Source organism: Sus scrofa, chromosome 12 (genome assembly GCF_054392235.1).
Source record: "Sus scrofa isolate SSC_HxYL_T2T_F1_AM1 chromosome 12, Sscrofa_HxYL_maternal_Yorkshire_Landrace_v2.0, whole genome shotgun sequence".
NCBI classification, from domain to species: Eukaryota; Metazoa; Chordata; class Mammalia; order Artiodactyla; family Suidae; genus Sus; species Sus scrofa.
The window spans coordinates 63740859-63747376 of NC_139394.1; the positions used below are offsets into that span (position 1 = coordinate 63740859).

The 6518-nt window shown below is 49.9% G+C and overlaps 1 non-coding gene across 1 annotated transcript; it reads left to right on the plus strand.

The window, feature by feature from the left end:
* The first annotated feature begins 5589 nt into the window (after positions 1-5589).
* Positions 5590-5716, plus strand: LOC146398418 (U6atac minor spliceosomal RNA). The gene has a single exon (XR_014822148.1). It is a non-coding gene; the product is annotated as a U6atac minor spliceosomal RNA (small nuclear RNA).
* Positions 5717-6518: the final 802 nt, after the last annotated feature.

Below are 6518 nucleotides of genomic sequence, written 5' to 3' on the forward strand. Positions count from 1 at the left end.
GAAAGCGCAGTGTCGCAGCACCGTGGGAAGAAAAGTGGGATGGGGGGAAAGTCCCCGTTTTGAGAAGGAAGCACATTTTAATCTAACTCACGCAGAATTATGAGGTGATAAATGTTGGAGGTTGAACTGTGCAGAAGACCCATCTGTTAAATAAGAGGAGGGGGAAAAAATCTCAAGGTTTGGGCGACGGGAATGTAATGAAGTGGTCAACAGGAGTCTCAGGATGGGTTGTTACGACGCCTTCATAGAAAAGACCAGAAAAAGAGGAGGCGCTGCCCCTCCCCCATCCTTGTGACCTGGGGGGAGGGGGAAGGAATTGGGTAAACCCACCGCCCTGTGTTTTCCGCCAAAAGCCCAGGATGTGCAGGGCACCCTGGGCTACCCTTGCAGCATCCCTTCCTCCTGAGCAGGGTGGCAGGAGTCCCAGTGGCAGTAATGGCCCAGGCTGCTCGCTCCGGGGAAGGTCTCGGCGATGTAGACGGGATTTGCACCGCAGACTAAGGATGAGCCTCGGAAGAGGAGAACTGGAGCTCTGTGCCTTAAAGCGGCTGCACGGGTCCTGCTTGTTCAGCTACATGATGGGTTTTAATGGCCTGTTGGGGTCCCTGCTGACCTCGCTCCTGGCCATTCGAAATAGTCAACACATATTCTTATGTGTACCCAGAATGCCTCCTGCGATGCCACCGCTACATGGAAGACACCCCGGAAAGGAGGGTGAGCCAGAGGGCCCTGCCACGTGTGGCTGGAAGTCCTACGAGGGAGCCAGGGTCAGAAGCTGGCATGATGCCCCCGCAGGCGGAGATTGCGTCTCACCCACCGTCATGTCCTAGAGCCTAGCGTGGCGCATGCAGAAGGTGCTCTGTAAGTGAGCGGCAGCGGGAACTCAAAACTGCAGGAGGTAAAGGGGAAGCGTGTGGCCAGGCTGCCACTTGGAGGGCAACCTGAGCACTTGCAATCGGGGATGGCTTCAGGGCATCAGTGAGGCTAGGTCGGAACCCAGCGTCACACACACACACACACAGACCGCTCCTGGTCCATAGGAAGGGATCTTCCTACATTCTCTGGGGACGTCATGCATCCTTGGGCTGGCGGGGTTTGAGGGGGTGAGGGGAAGCACGGAGCTCTAAGGCAGAAGGCTCACTGGGATCTGACTTTGGGTGTGCCCTCGGTAGCCAGCATCAGTGCATTGATGGATGAATGAGTCCTCGATCACTCCATTTCTTACCTGCACCCCACCCCTGCAATTCCCCTTGCCTGGGCATCAATTGGTCCAGCTCTTTAGCAAGCATTCATTGGACTCTGATGTGTCAGGAATGGGGTCTTAGTGATGCAACGCAGCTAAGAGGGAGAACGATGCCGGGGTCTACAGCTAAGTAGGCCATGTAAGAGCTCTGAGTTAAAGAATCCGAGGACGCCATGGGAGCCCCCAGAACAGGCAGCTGTGTCAGCACCCACTCTCGCATCCTCCCTGTCACCGCTTTTATCTCTGTATCTTGGAAGCAGGCTGCTGCAGCGATGGTGGTGACCTCTGTTCTCGCATCGCTGTGACAGGAGAGTCAGGCCCTGATGGAGCGGTAGGCATCCTCTTCCGGGGAAAGGTGAGCAAAAAAGCCATGGAGCAGAAAAGCCCTTGGTCAGAACGACCAGCCTCCGCTGAAGACCCAGAAAGAGGAGCAGCATCCCAGTTTGCGGGGTAACCTGCTCACGATGCAGCTGCTGGGGCCCAGCCAGGTCCTGGCACGGCTGTCCGGCCAAGTCGAGGGCCAGCAAGACAAGCCCTCGACTGAATAAGCCTCGGCTTTTAACAAAAGCTTTGACTGAGCAGTAAACGGACCAGCCTCTGCTGAAGACCCAGAAAGAGGAGCAGCATCCCAGAGGGATGACCAACTGTGGGGTGTCCCAAATAGCGCTAACATGGAGAGCCTCCAGAAGGAGCACCCACCCGTGATGGGCAGAAGCAGAATCTGATGCAGGAGAGAAATGGCACCATCATTTGGGGATGTTTGAGGTCATTTCCTTCACTGAATATGGAAACGGACATCCCTGGAGAGGTCCAAGGTCTTCAAACGCAGAAACAAAGGCTCAGAGGTTAAGGGACTCCCTCCTAGACACACGTAGGATGGCGACAGAAGGGACCAGGTGCAGGGCCATCCCTACGGTGCCACACAGTTTTCATAGAACGTGGCAGAGTCTTATAACCGGGCAACCACAACAGTTTCCTAGGTCTGGGAACTGACCAGAGGCACGAGCAGCTACCAGCTTCTCTCATCATCACCAGTTGCTGAATTGCGTCAAGAAAGATGTGGGGGTTTTTCCAAGTGGGGGTCCTGGATGCAAAAATCCCTCCTCGGTCCTTTCATGTTGGAGGAATACAGCTCCCACCTATGGTCTTGAACCACTTACTCGGGTAGAATATTGTTGGCTCAGACATCTTCCTTTAGACTTTACACCTTTCTCAATTTTCTTACGACATTGAGGGTTATTTGAGGAGAAACCTGAGGTCAACACGACAATTTTCTGATTTATAAATGGCATACTATTTTTTCCTAGATAGCTTTCTTTTCTTTTCTTTTCTTTTCCAGATACATTTTTTTTCCCCTAGATAGCTTTCTTTTCTTTTCTTTTCTTTTTTTAGGGCCCCACCTCAGCCTATAGAAGTTCCCAGGCCAGGGGTCGAATCAGAGCTGCAGCTGCCGATCTACCCCACAGCCACAGGAGCACAGAATCCAAGCCCCATCTGGGACCTACACCACAGCTCACGGCAACACCGGATCCTTAACCCACTGAGTGAGACCAGGGATAGAACCTGCGTCCTCGTGGGTACTAGTCAGGCTCATTACCGCTGAGCCACAATGGGAACTCCCTCCTGTATAGTTTTTCTTCTTGAGCATCAAGTTCCGTCAGCACAGCCTGACATATGTCCACTGTTGGTTGCGTATGTCGAATTTTTCCCCAAAGTGATTCTTTCAGCTGAAGATTCAATTCTTTATTCTCATGAAGCATCCATTTGTTTTGTGCTTACATATATTTTCCATTCCAATACTTCAGGAAAGGTGGTTACCCCTTTTGACTCACATAAGCGGGGTAGGTACTTCCCAGTTTCCAAGTACTTCCCCGGCTATCCAGAAACTCCCTCAAAAATAGAGTTACCATGTGACCTGGCAATCCCATTCCTGGGCCTCTAGCCAGACAAAACTCTAACTCAAAAAGATGCAGGCACCTGTGTGTTATTGCAGCGCTACTCACAACAGCCAAGACATGGAAACAACCTAAATGTCCATTGGTAGATGCACAGATTAAGAAGATGTGGTACATGCATGCGATGGGCTATCACTCAGCCATAAAAAAGAATGAAATAATGCCATTTGCAGCAACAAGGATGGACCCAGCTCGGCGGTCCCATGAAGATCATTGTCAAGTAGGGTTCTTGGCATCAGTCTTTGGTTCCGGGTGGACTGCAAGCCAGTGGGTAAATCTACCATCTGCCCTCCTCCCTGTCCAAGGTCCCCCACCTCCAGGACAACCTTTCATTCTGAATCTGGTGATGGATACCAGAAAAAGTCAAGGAACAGAAGGGCCAGGGCCAACAGGACAGAAGAAGCCATTTTTCAGTTACGGCTGCTAAGGATGAGATAGTTTCACAACAAGCCAAAAAAAAAAAAAAAAATAGGTGACACAGATATGACATACTTTCCCTTTCTGGAGTTCCTGTGCGGCGCAGTGGAAAGAAATCTGACTAGCATGCATACGGATTCGGGTTCAATCCCTGGCCTAGCTCAGAGGATCGGGGGCTTGGCATTGCCGTGAGCTATGGGGTAGGCCGGCAGCTGCAGCTCCAATTCAACCCCTAGCCTGAGAACTTCCATATGCCACTAATGTGACCCTAAAAAGCAAAAAAAAAAAGGAAAGGAAATATTTTCCCTTTATTTCCCTTCAGTGAGAGTTCTACATGGTCATCTCCCTTAGAGCACGAAATAGTACCAACCTGGTCTATTCATCTCTTGCCAGTGTCCGCCCCTGGGCTTGACATCCAGCCTGAACACCAAGTATCTGCTAAATAAATAAACCAAGTAAAAGGACTAATGAGTTTCCAAGCTAGACAGTAAAGAAAGGCAGTATCTCCCATCACCATGAAGCCTGTATCACCTACACTTGAACCAGCAGGCAGACTTCCGTTTGGATGACACACGAGCTTTTATTTGTTTGGTTTCATGAAAATCCCTAGGGCAGCCGTGCCTAGAGAGAGATGCGGCCCGGGGTCCCCGGCAGCACAGCCTGGTGGAAGGGATCGCGCGTCAGAGTGTACGAGGTCCAAGTTTGAATCGCAGCATCCCTGCCGAAGTCACATTGGATATGCATCTTAAACTTCCCTGTGGCTCTGTTCTCACCTGTGAGTCACTAAACTAACATTTCATGGGGCCGTTGTGGGAACTGGGTAAACCCGCCACGAGAAGCCCTTGACATAGCCTCTCGCTCAGAATAGGTTATGGATGAACTTGACTTAGCTGTTTCTACTGCCCTCCTGGTACCCACAGACTCCAGGCCTAGCTCCGCCCCTTGGTGTGGAGGGGACGGGGGCTGGGCAGTGGTCTTGATGAGTGGACTGCCTTCCCGTTTCAGCCCCTCTCAAACTGCTCCCTGACGCCTAGCTTAGCCACACCCGCTGTCCCACAAGATTAGGCAGGAAGCAAAGAGAAGACATCGCCCACTTTTCCAAATGGTAGAGCATTAGGTTTTAGTATAAATAAGAGTACCGGTGTCCTACAGAATCTTCCAAGTCCCTGCTAACAGTCTGGGGTTATGTGGTTCCCTGACATCTGGCGTAAGCTCTACGGACACTTTAAAGAAAATTAAACACATTCGATCTTTTCACATACAAGACTTTCTAAGTAGCTGAGAAAGCCACACGCCGGTGGCCGCCTTGTTAGAGATGAACCAGGTAAACACCAAGCCAGGATGAACAGCCTGCCTAGAATCCTTTCTGGTCCTTGGGATACAGGGAAAGACCTGTTTTCCTCTCTCCTGGGGCCCCTTGCCCCAGCCTCAAACCCCTGCCACCACGTGTAACTTGCAAAGGGGCAGTCTCCTTTACATGATGCAAGACAGTTGCAAAGTGTGGAGAAAAAGAGTTTGCACACTCTGCTACTAATTGGCAGCTCAGAATAAAAGGTAACAAACCCCGACCCCATTAGAAAAGTTTCTGCCACTATTGCTGATGGCCAGGCGCCCTCTGCTGGTGGACTTGGCAGGGAGCTGTCAGAAGCTGAGAGATGTTTTGGCTCTGGGATGCTTACGGGTGACCTGGAATGCAGGTGTTTGTCTTCAGGGATTTCCAAACGGAAAACAAGCTTGAACTGGGCCATACCTCACCGGAGAGAAATCTTTTCATGCCTTTACACATCCAGGAGGTGGTCTTGGGAAATCTGTACTAGAAGTGAACAGAGAGCCCCCTATGCTCAGAAACTGAACAAACTGTTTTTAGATTTTCAGATGGAATCAGAACGCCCATGAAAATGAATTATTTGAATTTAGTGAATTATTGAATTATTAGAACTTAAGGATGTTTATTTGTAAACATGATGGACTTTGAAGTGGTATGGAGGAAAAGAAGGCTAGCATTCCTGCGTAGAAATGGGAAAAGTCTTAGTGACCAAGGAACACATACAGAGTTAAGGAGTGGCCCCCGGGCTTGGTGGAGCCTGGACTACGGTTTTGGGTGGTGGAAGGGGCCCAGCAGCTAACCAGACCTGGCTTTGCACCCCAGTTCTGCCACTCGTTAAAGAAGTAACTGAAAGCCCTTATTTTCATTGATATAACATTTGCTTAAGTGTTTCAACACAGTGTACAGATCAAGTCCATGAAATCCAATCTCACTCCATCAGACCCACTGTACTCATTCAACAGGGACACGAAAGAAACACACTACAGAGTGGATGACAGAATTTATCCATTCATTCTCTCACTTGGTTTTACTGCACAGCAATGAATACTAAGGAACAAGAAATCAGACACAGACCCTGCCCTCAAGGAGAAAAGAGTCTAGGAGAAAAGGTAAGGAGTTCTCATCGTGGCTCAGAGGTAACAACCAAACTAGTATCCATGAGTATGCGGGTTCAATCCCTGGCCTCACTCAGTGGGTCAGGGACCTGGCACTGCCATGGGCTGTGGTATGGGTTGCAGCCACGGCTCAGTCCCATGTTACTGTGGTGGTGGTGTAGGATGGCAGCTACAGCTCCGATTAGACACCTAACCTGGGAACCTCCATAAGCTGCAGGAGTGGCCCTAAAAAGACTAAAAAAATAAAAAGGTAAAGAAAGAGAAAAAAGAAGAGAGAAGATATGCAGACAAATAGCTGATAAGGCAGAATGCTCTCCATGACGTGAGAAATGCATGTGATCAGTGGGAATTCTCAAAAAATAAATTATTTCCAGTTCTGAGGAACCAGGAAAGGCTTTTCTCTCCAAATTATATCATTTCTATGATGTCTGAGCTTTCCTGAGCACCAAACCTTGAGCATG